At 32.8% G+C, this 14,226-nt stretch overlaps 1 long non-coding RNA gene across 1 annotated transcript in view; it reads left to right on the forward strand.

Moving 5' to 3' along the window:
* The window catches only part of LOC134731764 (uncharacterized), a 108,144-nt gene extending 96,856 nt beyond the window's left edge, over positions 1–11,288 (forward strand). The window contains exon 3 of the long non-coding RNA XR_010114355.1: positions 11,231–11,288. This is a non-coding gene — a long non-coding RNA (uncharacterized lncRNA). The remainder of the gene's footprint in view (positions 1–11,230) is intronic.
* The last annotated feature ends 2,938 nt before the right edge of the window (positions 11,289–14,226 follow it).

Raw genomic sequence — 14,226 nt, forward strand, 5'->3', positions numbered from 1 at the left:
AGTAGAATGCAACAATCAGAGACAGAGTAATGATCTGGAGAACCTATCAATTTGAACCAGAATGGAAAAAATGAATTTGTAATGAATATCAATATGTTAAGTATATGTATTTGTAATCAAAGCACAGAAACCCCCTCTTTATAACATGATAAATAAAATTTAAAATTCTTTATAACATGATAAGTAAAATTTACAACATGTAAATAAAATTTTTAACATGATAAATAAAATTTATCTTTATAACATAATACAATTTAAAATTTTACCAAAGTCCATGGTCATAATATTGTTTGAGTTCGGGGAACTGATCCCAGATACAATTTGGGGCCACCTGGTGTCAGTTGTCCATTATGGCTAATATACCAAAGCAAAACAGTATTCTGATTTCAGAGGATTTCTAGAATGTGAGAGGAATTCGAATAATTTCCATCTCACTGGCATTTGTTTCATAAACTCAAGGGAGGTTTTTTTTTTAATTATGGTAAAATACACACAATGTAAAATTCACCATCTTGATCATTTTTAAGTGTATAGTTTAGTGGTGTTAAGTACATTAACATTTTTGTGCAGCCAAGCTCCAGGATTCTTTTTATTTCACAAAACTGAAATTCTATAACCATTAAGCACAATCACCATTCTCCTTTCTATCTCTAATATTTGACTACTCTTTAAGCATCTCATATAAGTGGAATCATGCAGTATTTTTCCACTTATATGTAGAAAAATCTTTTTGTTACTGGTTTATTTTACTTAGCCTAATGTTCTTAAGGTTGATCTATATTGCAGCATGTGTCACAATGTTCTTTCCTTTTAACTCTGAATAATATTCCATTGTATGCTATATCACATTTTATTTTTCCATTGATCTGAAAATGGACACTTGTGTTGCTTCCCCTTTGTGGCTATTGCGAATAAGGCTGCGATGAACACAGGTACACAGGTATCTCTTCACGAACATGCTTTCAATTATTTGGGATATATACACAGAAGAATTGCTGGATTATGTGGTATTTTTATTTGTATTGTTTTGAGGAATAAGGAGGCTAGAAAAACTCTGGAACTGAGTGCATTCTGTGCTTTATAATACATGTAACTGCTCTTTCTCCACCTGGCCTTACCCTCTTCTCCACACCCAGTATAGAGACTAAGTGGAGGATGAACAAGAATAGAGATAACCCTAATCACATGTTACCTAAATCTATGTTCTTACTGAGTTTTACAATGTTATAAAGTTTTGTGTCTTCTTGATATATAAAGATGACACTGATAACCCCTTATCATTAAAACAGGCAGTCAGAGTCCTCTAAGAGTACATGGATTTAGATTCATTCATGTATATCTCTCACCGTGTCTTTCTTGTTGCTGTGGTATGAATAAGAAACCTATGCTATCTAAAGAATTGTAAATGTCAAAGATAGATAGAGATTATATATTTTTATTGTATTACTATATGTTGTGTATAATGTTACAGTAATATATATGATACAGAGAGATTATAAAGGATAATGAAAGTGTTCTTTTTACAAAATTTTATTTTATTTTATTTTAAAGTTCTGAGATACATATACAGGGTGTGCAGGTTTGTTACTTAGGTAAACGTGTGCCATGATGGTTTGCTGCACGTATCAATCCATCACTTAGGTATTAAGCCCACATTCATTAGCTACTTATCCTAATGCTCTCCCTCCCCCACCTCCTCTGACAGGCTCCAATGTGTGTTGTTCCCCTCCCTGTGTCCATGTGTTCTCATTGTTGAACTCCCACTTATAAGTGAGAACATGTGGTGTTTGGTTTTCCGTTCCTGTGTTAATTTGTTGAGGATAATGGCTTCCAGCTCTTCCATGTCCTGGGAAAGGACATGATCTCCTTTCTTTTTATGGCTGCATAGTCAGTGAACAGACAACCTACAGAATGGGAGAAAATTTTTGCAATCTATCCTTTTGACAAAGGTCTAATATCCAGAATCTACAAGAAACTTAAACAAATTTACAAGAAAAAAACAAAAAACCCTATTAAAAAGTGGGCAAAGATATTCCACGTTCACAAATAGACACTTCTCAAAAGAAGACATTTATGTGTCCAACAAACATATTAAATAAAAGCTCAACATCACTTATTATTAGAGAAATGTATATCAAAACCATAATGACATACAATCTCATGCCAGTCAGAATGGCGATTATTAAAAAGTCAAGAAATAACAGATGCTGGTGAGGCTGTGGAGAAATAGGAAAGCTTTTGCACTGTTTGTGGGAATGTAAATTAGTTCAATCATTGTGGAAGACAGTGTGGCGATGCCTCAGAAACCTAGAACCAGAAATAGCAAAGTGTTCTTCTTTGTTCCCTCTTCATAGGATGATATAGCTTACATCCTTCAAATATACAGAACTATATTGATGTAACTACATAAGATACAAATAATTCTGGTCAGTCTAGCCAAAATATTTATTCATTAATGCATACATTTGCTAATTTAACAACTATGTCTCAGGCACCATGTTTTGTATTAGGAAGAACAAAACAAATAACAGAGATGCCCTAACTTGACTCAATTATTTTTTAAGTTGAATTTCTTAAATGTTTGTGTTTATGATTGAATCTAGGTGATGTGAATTAAGTATATTCAAGATTTTAAACATTTACATCACTCTCCAAAATTATTCCAGTAATAATTCTGGCATATTTAAGAATGATAGCTACTTGTTTCTTTTTATAATAAAGTAAGCTGAACAGATCATTGTGGTAGAATGAAAAGGAAGATGTGTCTTTAGCATATTCTGCATGAGTCTAGATGAGCATTCAGAAAGGTAACAGTATTGGCAAGATTTCTAAAGGTTCAAGTAATAATATATTTTGTTAACTGACTCACAGTGTTGATAATCAATGTTTTAAATATTGATAATAAATATTTACATAATAACATAATTAACACTTCAATATTGATAATTGGTATTAAGCACTTAACTGGTTGTTATAATGAAAGGGTAGATGAATGTAAAAAGGAATTAATGACTGACACATGCAATGAGAAGTTTAAAATATAATTTCACCTTATTGATATACTTTTCCCTAAGTATCATGTGAGAATAATGGCGTGCAAGGATTATTGGTTGGTGAGAAGAGAAAGCGGTTGAAATCTAGACATACTTAGAATAAAGAACATGTTAAAAAATAGAATACCTAGAAATAAACTTAACCAAAGAAGTTAAAGATGTCTACAATGAAAACTATAAACCATTGATAAAAAATTGAAGAGGAAAGTTTCAAATAAAAAGATATTCTAGATTCATGGATTGAAAGAAATAATAATAATGTTAAAGAAAGAAATAAATAATGTTAAAATGTTTACACTGTCCAAAGAAATCTATAGATTCATTTAAATCCCTATCAAAATACCAACGACATCCTTCACAGAAATAATAATTCTAAAATATACATGGTACCACAAAAGACTCAGAAGAGTCAAAGCCATCCTGAGCAAAAAAAAAAAAAAACAAAACTGGAGGAATCACGTTACCTGACTTTGAATTATACTGCAGAGCTATAGTAAACAAAACACCATGGTACTAGCAAAAAAACAGACTCATAGACTGATAGAGCACAATAGAGAACCCCAAAATAAATCTACACATCTACAGTGAACTCATTTTTAACAAAGGTGTCAAGACCTTACATTGGGGAAGGGACAGTTTCTTTGATAAGTGGTGCAAGGGAAACTGGATATTTATAGCAGAAGTATGAAACTAGACCCATATCTCTCACCATATACAAAAATCCAATTAAAATGGATTAAAGACTTAAATCTAAAACCTGAAATTATAAGAAAACATTAGGGAAACTCTCCAGGTCATTGGGTTCGGCAAAGACTTCTTGAGTAAGACCTAAAGAGCATAGGCAACCAAAGCAAAAATGGATGAATGGGATCACATAAAGCTAAAAAGCCTCTGCACAGAAAAAAAAAAAAAAAAAAAAAAAATTTAAGAAAGTTAAAAGAGACAACCCAAAGAATGGCAGGAAATATTCACAAGCTACCTATCTGACAAGGGATTAATAACCAGAATATAAAATCACCTTAAACAACTCAATAGGAAAAAAATCAAATAATGCAATTAAAAATGGGGAAAAGATCTGAACAGTTATTTCTCAAAAGTCAACATACAAATGGCCAACAGGTATACAAAAAAATACTCAACATCATTAATCATCAGAGACATGCAGGTTAAAACTACAGTGAGATATTATTTTACCCCAGTTGAAATGTCTTTTATTCAAAAGACAGACAATAATGAGTGCTGGCAAGGATGTGGAGAAAGGGGATCCCGTGTACACTGTTGGTGGGAATGTAAATTAGCACACCCACTATGGAGAACAGTACAAATGTTTCCTCAAAAAACTAAAAATAAAGCTGCCACATAATCCAGTAATCCTACTGCCAGGGTATATATTCAAAAGAAAGGAAAACAGTGAATTAAAGAGATACCTGCAATTCCATGTTTATTGCAGCACTATTTATAATAGTCAAGATTTGGAATCAACTTCAGTGTCCACCAAAGGATGAATGGATAGAGAAAATGTAGTACATATACACAATGAAATATTAGTCATGAAAAAGATTGAAATCCTGTCATTTGCAACAACATGAATAGAACTAGAAGACATTATGCTAAAAAAAAAGAAGACATTATGCTAAATGAAATAAGCCAGGCATAGAAAGATAAATATCTCATGTTCTCACTAATATGTGGGAGCTAAAAATTAAGACAATTGATCTCATGGAAATAGAGAGTAGAATGATGGTTACCAGAAGCTGATAAGGGTAGTGGGGATGGAGGAACAAAGTAGGGATGGTTAATGGGTGCAAAAATATAGTTAGATAGAAAAATACAATTTAGTATTTGATATCATAATAGGTGACTATAGTCAACAGTTACTGATTTTGTGATATAAAACAACTCAGAGTGAAATAGTGTTCCTAACACAATGAAATGATAAATGCTTGAGATGGTGGATATCCCAGTTAACCTGATTTGATTATTACACATTCTAGGCATGTATCAAAACATCACATGTACCCCATAAACATATACACCTATTATGAATTCATAACTAAAAATTTAAAAAATAAAGAACATGTAGAGAGATTTAGGAAAACTATTTTTCATGAGCCAATATGGGCAATAATTAGGTAGAGAGCTATGGAACACCTATGGTATGAGGGCTAAGATAAAATCCACAGTTTTGTTTATTATTATTCAGTAAACATGTATTATTATTATGTAAACATGTATGTACTATTCAATAAACACATATTTAGTGTTTGTTATATGCCCAGCACTGTGGGGGAAAAAAGATTACAAAATAATTTCTTCCACTGACATGTGAAAAGATTTATCTTGCATTCAACAAGTATTTGCTGTATACTTACTATTATGTGACAGGCTGTCATGGGGAACACTACAATGAATAAAAATAGATAAAATGTCCTGCCTCATGGTTTCTAGATTCTAGTGGTTATGGGTTGTGGGGAGATGGTCTTTCTGGAGTAAAAGATTAAAACAAAGACAGGAAGAATAGAGTGGGTAGAAGAAACAGAATTACGTGTATAATGGAATTATCCTGTATGTGAGTTTGAGTTCCATTAGATTTCTATTAGGTATCATTAAAGAGTATTGAGGAGTACTTAAGGAATAACTTAATTTTCCAGAGGTAACTCAAAGTCATGGAAAATCTGAAACTCATCATGGAAATAAGAGTGAATTAGACATTCATTAAAAAGAGATTCTTGTAAGTTGAATAGCACTTAAAAACTGGCTTGCATTTTGTAAGCATAATATGAAACTAGAAGTACTTTAATGGTTTATGTCTGTCAAAAATATCCAAGCCCTCTCATTCCAACATCTTCCCAAAGAAGCATGATCAGGTGACTCAGAAACCCAACCCATCGATATGTGTTTCTCATCCCAGCTCGAATTTGTATGAAATTCTGACCTTTCTACACCTTTTCCTGTTCTCAGAAAAGAAAGAACATTGGCTAAAACCAAAAAATTCTAATAAGTGCAAGATGGGTTGATTAAGGATATAATCTGATTTTTGTTTTATTAAATCATTTTATATTGAAGCCAAATGTAGTTTTCTGTTTTATGTTCTCCACACTTACACTGACTGTAGAAATAAAGAGCTTTGTCTCTTCTAGGAAAGACCAATTCTAATTTTGGCTGCCTGCTTTTTTGTTAATTTCTTTGTTTTAAAATTTGATTGCATTGATCTTCAAAACTGAAACTTATTAGAAACCATAAAGGAAGATACTACAGATTGTCCCAACTTTCAAATCTCTAGATAGCTAAATGTTACTTTAATGTTAACCATGGTGTTTCTGAATTATTGCTGTAATATTTCAGTAATGGCATAGAAGCTGTCAAGGTCAAAACAGCCTCAGAAGGGAGATGTGCAAAGAGGAAGCATTAGATCTGAAAAGCACAGTTGTAGCTGCTCTAAGGAATCTTTACTAAAGTAATGTGCCAAATGATATCATATAGAACTGTGAGATCCCAGAAATCGCCATGTGGCAAGTACTCAGAGATGAAAGTGAGTTTTCGCTTCTGTCTCCTTTATATATTAGCATATAAAACACCTGGCACCTTTCATTCCAAGTAAAGCATATATTTAATATATATAAAGCTCAATGAAAGCTTTTTTATCCCCTATGGAAAGATTGATTGGACTTTTCATGCACTGAACAGAACAATATGATTTGCAACATGCCTGGGGTCTGTGGGAGCATTGGACTGAGCAAATGTTGGTGAGTGCACCGTCTTCTACCGTGGGCTTCTTACCTTTTTCCATTTTGCTGTATTTGGGAGGTCCTGTTGAATGACTAGGTATATAACATCAGGAGCATGGCTTGGTCATTACTTTCTCCTTCCTCACCAGGAAACAGAATGTCTTATTTAGTAGCTCTTTCTCATATACAGTTGCTCATATGTGGTCGAATTTCAGATCATGGGATAAATCTGGCACTTCCTTTCTCCTCACCACACTGTTACAAAAGGAACAAACAAACAAACAGAAAAGAAAGCAAGCCTCTTAGCAAAAAAAATTTAATGCAGCCCTACTAACCACTTGCACTTGTATGGCATTCAGTTTTCTAAGAGTCTGTTACCTACATTTGTTTTTGCTCCTCCCACTACCCCTCTAAAGTCTATTACCCTCATTTCGCATCTGAAAACTCTGAAGTGCCAAAAAAAAAAAATTCACATACCTGATGGCAATCAGATTAACAGTTATTACACCCAGGACCCAAATCAAAACACTCTTACTTTACATTCTGCAGTCTTTTCTCTGAAAGTAGGCAGTACCCTAATGCCAAACACAAGCAGGTGAGTCAAAGCCTGGAAAATCTATGCAACGCCAGAGAAGAGTGAAGCATCCCATTGCATTTTTTTCCTTTTTCAAAATAAATTGAATATAAACCTAAAAATTGAGTATTTTTACTGAACTTTAATTATCATCTCTGGCGAAGTCTTTCTACATACAGGTTTCTATTTTATTTCTGTCTAGTTATGTTAATGCTTTTATAATTATTTTGTAGTTTTACTGTTACACTTACACTATTTCTTACAATTATATGAATACTACCAAAGCAAAGAACTGTCAAGTCATATTGCCTATTCTTTCCTTTGCTTACACTAGACTTGAAATAAAGGCTCTTAAACTGACTCATTCATTAGAATATATTTGGAATCCAAAACTAAGGTCATGTTAATTATTATGTAATTGCTAAGTTCCTTGCCATGATTTATTAAGTCAATGTATATACCTTGATGCATCAAAATTCTATTTCAATGAAATTACTGGACTATAAAATGATTGTTTTTTTTCTCTGTCATTTAACCAACGATAATTTTTGTAGCGTTTTCCATGTAATTAAATGTATCTGTAAAGCATTAATGCCCTCTAAAAATTAAACATCCATAAAATTGTTGATTCGACAGTAATATAAATGTGAGATAGGAATGTGGTTAGATATTTTGAGATGCAAAGCCTCTTTTGGGAAATATTAATAATTTGCCTCTGAGATTTTGAACTCTTAAGCAAATAAGAGCTAATTATTCTAGTTGAAATGGCATTCAGAGACTTCTATTTTGGCATAGCATTTCAAAAATTCTTGAGCAAAATATTATTCCACATGATTGTTAAGAGCAAACCTATCTCCACTTGAAAATAATCATGAACTTATTCCAAGAGGAATTTCAAATGTTAACAATTATTAATTTGAACAAAGTTAAATATCTCAAGTAAGATTAACACAAGGCTAAGCCAAAGGTTAGTATTATCACAGAAATCAGAATCAGCCAAGATTTTCTAATTCCCTAAAGAGTTTTGTTTGTTTGTTGTTTTTTCAGGAAAACCAAGATTCCTTCTATGGTAGAGGGGACTGGACACATCAATATACTTTCACATACATTCACCTGTATAATTACAGCTTATTAGACAAATTATTCCCCTCCCCAAAATCTGGTTACAATTGAGTAGAATATTAAAATATTTACATAGTTTTTATTAATATAGTACATGAGGAAAGATATAGTGTTTTCATCACACTGACTTGACTTTAGATACAAGTTCTGCCATATTTCGTTTTTTGATTGGAAGCAAACAATTTAAACTGTTAAGCTCTGCTTATCCTTACTTAAAATAAAAAATATGGAAATAGCTGCCTCACAGATTTTACAGACTTTTAGGACAGTCAGATAAGATAGGGTATCCAAAGCATTTTAATAGTTCCTAACATACAATAAATGCCTGATAAATAGTAGCTATTATTTTGCATATTGTTATTACATGAATTTATCTAGATCACTTGTTTATAATGTCCAAATTTATTAAGGAATTAGATGATTACCATACCCATTGGACAGATTCTTTTTTAGTCATTCATTTATTTAATAAACATTTATTAAGCCTTTATTATATGTCAACACTGTACTGAGGATTCAGACATAAATAAAGCAAAATCTTTGCCTCAAGAAATTTGTGGTATTATTAGATCCATGAAAGCTCCTGTTTTTTGAAAGTGTAATATATGAAAAGAATTGCATTAAACATTTTGAAGACATTATATTATTTAATTATGGCTGTTGTCAAAGTCAGTATTTGAACCTCTGTTACATTCTGACTTTTAAGCCCTGATTCTCAATTGGTACAAAGCACTACTATGAAAAAGAAAACACATTTTGTCACAGAGAGAAAAGTGTAATAACTAATTCGCCTAATAAAAAATATCCACTTTTATCCTTTTTTAACAGTATATTAATTTTAGCAGACAAAAAAGTGGATTTTATTTCTTTAATTTTTTCTTTTAAAATAATATTTTGGTCAAAATAAATTATTAAGGTCATTTGTAAATATCTTTACAAATCAGAAAGCTCTGTTTCCCTTTATTTTAAATTATGATGACACGCAAATTTGTGAAGCGTTCCACATTTTAAATTCAAGGACCAATTACCTGCTGATGAGTGCAAAAGCTAAAAGAAGAGATTTCCAAAATGAAGGAGCTCCTGGCTAGAAAAGATAGCGAAACGGGAGAAAACATTGGACAAGCAGCATCCTCTCTTCAGCAGGCATCACTGAAGCTCTTCGAAATGGCATACAAAAAGATGGCATCTGAGCAAGAAGCCTCTGGAAATTCTGGCACTGGGGAACAAAAGGAAGATCAAAAGGAGGAGAAACAGTAATAATAGCAGAAATTGTGAAGCCAAATTGGACAACATATGAAGCTTAGGAGCAAAGAGACTTCCTGAGCAGAAATGGGCAAACTTCAATCTTTTTACTGTGTTTTTGCAGTGTTCTATATATAGTTTCCTTAATTTGTAAATTTAGTGACCATTAGCTAGTGATCATTTTATGGCAAGTGATTCTAACAGCATAAAGTTCACAATGTTCTGTGTCCCTGGCCTGTCATTTTTCAGCTGCACATAAAAGGGGTAGGATGAATTAATTGGTCATTATAAAGATTTAACTATTGTATGCTGAAGTGGCCATATTTTCAAGGGGTGAAAACATTTCGCACACAACAATGAAGGTAATCAGCCATAGACTTGGAATGAGACCACATATAGGGATGAGATCCTTCCCCAGTAACCTAGTACTGCTGTACTGGCCTATGTGTGCATGGGATCCTTCAACTGAGGCCTTGCAAGGCAAGCCGGCTGTGCCATGTTTGTAGATGGGGCAGAGGAAGCTAGAACAATGGAAAACTAAGCTATTTATGTTAGGTACAGCTATTAAAACAAGGCAGGAATGAGGCTAGGCCCTTAACTTCCCTAAGGCATGCTTTTCTAGCTACCTTCTGCCCTGAGTCTGGCACCTACATCCTTGATAATTGTTCTCTTTTATCCATTCTGGGTTTTTGTTTAAAAGATATGAAAAGCATCTAAAAAATTATGATTATTCTAAATGTTCATTGGGAATGTAGACAATGTCAATGATTTCAGATTTAGAACTTTTGATCACCTTGGGTGTTCTCAGTCATTATTGATATTTTATTTGTTAGTTTTGATCCACCAAAGATCCATTTAGTCAATGTTGAATGATAAATTCTTAATGAAACTGTTTTCGATATAAACAGTGTTTAAGAAATAGAAACAGTTTTCAAGCTAACTGGTCTGCTTCAAATTTCTATGTAATAGATTTATTGTTAATACAGAAAGATCCCCCTTTTGAATGTTCTATTTTTTTTTTTTTTTTTTTTTTTTTTTGAGACAGAGTCTGTTGCCCAGGCTGGAGTGCAGTGGTGCAATCTTGGCTCACTGCAACCTCCGCCTCCCTGGTTCAAGTGATTCTCCTGCCTCAGCCTCCCGAGTAGCTGGGAGTACAGGCACGTGCCAGCATGCCAGGCTAATTTTTTTTTTTTTTTTGTATTTTTTTTAGTAGAGACGGGGTTTCACTGTGTTAGCCAGAATGGTCTCGATCTCCTGACCTCATGATCCGCCCGCCTTGGCCTCCCAAAGTGCTGGGATTACAGGCGTGAGCCACGGTGCCCGGCCCCCCTTTTGAATGTTCTTATTATCACCCATGAAAATGTATTTGATACTTTGAAAAATCTGCTGTACCAAATACATCTAATAAGCTTTCCTAATTTCCACCATATAATATTAATTTATATTTTCCTATTTATGACCCTACTAGGAGAAATCTATCTTATTCTTAAATGTGTTTTATTGTTCTACAGATTTCAAACATTTCATTGAAGGAGATCAAGAAAATTAAATACTGATCAAGAGCCCACCTAAACTTGCAAGTATATTCATATAGTTCATAGATTTGATATTTAAAAAATACTGTAAACTGGGTGATTACTGTAAAAGGCTTAAAACAATGAACGTTTAGGATGATAGATGTCTGAAATCAACTTGGCAGCAGGGCCATGTTCCCTCTGAAGGCTCTACAGAGTAATCTTTACTACATGCTTCTTCCAGCTTCTGGTAGACCCAGGAGTTCCTTGGCTTGTGGCAACTTAACTCCATTTTCTGCCTCTTCACATCATTTTGTTTGTGTCTGTGTCCACTCTTCTTCTTATAAGGGCTTAGAGTCATTAACTTGGGGTCCACCCTAAATCTAGTATATCATTCATACTAATTACATTTACACATACTATTTTAAAATAAGTTCACATTCTGAAGTTCTAAGTTGACATGAATTTTGGAGGGACACTATGCAACCCGCTTGAATTCATAATTAGTAATTTATTAGAAATGGCAGAAGTTCTCTATTGAAAGTGCAGTCATTGACATGCATTTATTAAGATAACAAACTTATTAAATGTCTGGGGCATATATAATGTAGAATCTGTCTTTAAGTAAAGGACACCTTGAAATTTATTCTGCAGGTTTATTACTACATGTAATAGATAAAATAGGTATGGAGTCATAAATTCATGGATACATTTATAGTCTAATAGTCTAGTAAAGAATCTAAGTAACTAAGAGCTAATTACACAAAATTATTAATTATAAATGTAATAAGTGGAACAAGGCAGAAGAACAAGTACAACGAACACATATACCAAGTTCGTCTATTGGGTAGACTTGACTCAGTCTTAGAAATTGGATTCCTTGAGAAAGTAATATCTAAATGGAGATTAAAGATGACAGAATTAACTAATTGTAGAGAGGTTTTCTATGCTTTTATTATATGATCTGAACAATCTGTAGTGAAAAATCAGTAATTCCAATTTTCTGAGAAGCACGTTAATTATACCTTTTTCATTTATTCATTCTCATAGTATAACCTAATATCCCCAAAGGAGAAACAGATGTATTATCCTGTGAGTAGATCCAGCAAACTCACCTTTGCATTATATTTTAGTATTAGGATGCAACTGAACAGAAACAGTGGGAAAGTTTCAAGGTTAGAAAATCCCTAATTTGACCTATTAATTCTGGAATTCTAAACTCTTCTGAAAAATCATATTTTATAAAAGTGGATTTATAAGTAGAACACATCCCATGTAGCACTAAGCTATAGCCCCTGGTAAACTTCAAATCACTCTCATTTGTACAGAAAAGAGTGTAAATACTATACTGTCCTAACATCATTGTCTGTAATCTACTCTGCATAATGGAGCTGCCCCTGAATTAAATATATATAAACACATATAATTAAATGAATATATATTATATCTATATCTTCAGTAAAGCTTCTATCACTTACAATGTGCAGTAGAACTCCTAGAAGATTACTGCTTCTGCATCTTCTTCTGTTTCCTTGAATACCTTTGGTAATTCTGGGAAAATGGGGATATCCTGAAATTTAACAGAATCTCTACGAGGCTGTTCTCAAGTTAAAAAAAAAAAAAAAAAGGACTAAATTGAAAATCTTATTAACCATAACATCCAGGATAAATAACCGTATTAAAAATAAGTCAAAATTTCTAAGTAAAATTGTCCCATGTGGAAACATGTCTATTTCCTGATAATATAGTTGACTGCTTTCTATGAATCGTTTCTTCAGAATACGCTCAGAACCTAGAAAGAAAAGAGGGAATTTCATAAATAAGCCTCTGTAGTAAACAAGAAAGTCCATAAGAGGCAAAGAAGCTTAAAAGAGCAAGGTGACAATTTAATTTAATTTAATTCAACTTAATCTAATTTAATCAAATCTAGTAATATTCATCATTACTGTACCAAATAAGACTGTCCTTTACCTAGAGACAGTTTGCACCTTTTTCTGGCCTCTTATCAATTAAATAGTCAATTGAAGCCCTGATTCTAGTATGATTCAATCATAACACTTGATTAAAAAGACTCCAGAAAACTCCTTGTTGATTTAGGAGAGTTTTGCATACATCAGGTGGGAAACACATGTCATTGAATGCATGATGATAGTGTTATCTTTCTACATTCAGTATTGAAAACCAGTTCAAAAAAGACACTTGATTATATCCTCCACAGCTCTTAACTGGATACATTTTACTCCTTTATTTTAGAGTATAACTCATTTGCCTGGAAGTGGGTGTATGTTTGCTGTATATATCCTTACCAGTAGTATCTCAAAACCAAACTTCTTACCTGCAGGTTGCAAAATTCACTTAAATTCTGAACACCAGATATACATTGGTAAGCTCGGCTCTAGAGGTACATTTGTCCTTTCTCCTAGAGCCATCTGTAACCTAGACAAAACAATTATGCAGAACATTTCCATACAATGTTAAAATTGCTATAAAAAATCTGATAATTTACCGGTTTCTCACTGTGTGCCTAGAAATTTTCTGAAATTTTATTATGTACCAATTCATTTAATCCTAACAATAAACCTATGAGCTATATCTTGTCACTACAGAAAGAGTAACATGACAAATTTAAGTCATTTGCCAAATGTCACAAAACTAAAAAGTGGGAAAACACAAGCTGTTTTGTGCTTTAGACAAATCACTAATTAATATGTTCATAAATTGGTGGGTATAAAAAAAGTACTGTTTCTTCTATCTTCATTTTATATTCTCACTCCTTCAATCTTCTAAAAGACCTTGCTAGGCATTCTTTGTTTCTTTCACATAAAACTTCTTTTAGTTGCATTCTTTCCATTAATATTTGAATATATTCCAATCTCCTACCTTACAACAAACAATACTAAATATAAGAATACATTAATGCCCTACCTCAGGATTTATTTTTCTTTAGCACAATCTCTTTCTAGGAAATTTTACATTATTATAAAGCTCCCATT

This window comes from Symphalangus syndactylus, chromosome 1, assembly GCF_028878055.3.
Source record: "Symphalangus syndactylus isolate Jambi chromosome 1, NHGRI_mSymSyn1-v2.1_pri, whole genome shotgun sequence".
NCBI lineage: Eukaryota > Metazoa > Chordata > Mammalia > Primates > Hylobatidae > Symphalangus > Symphalangus syndactylus.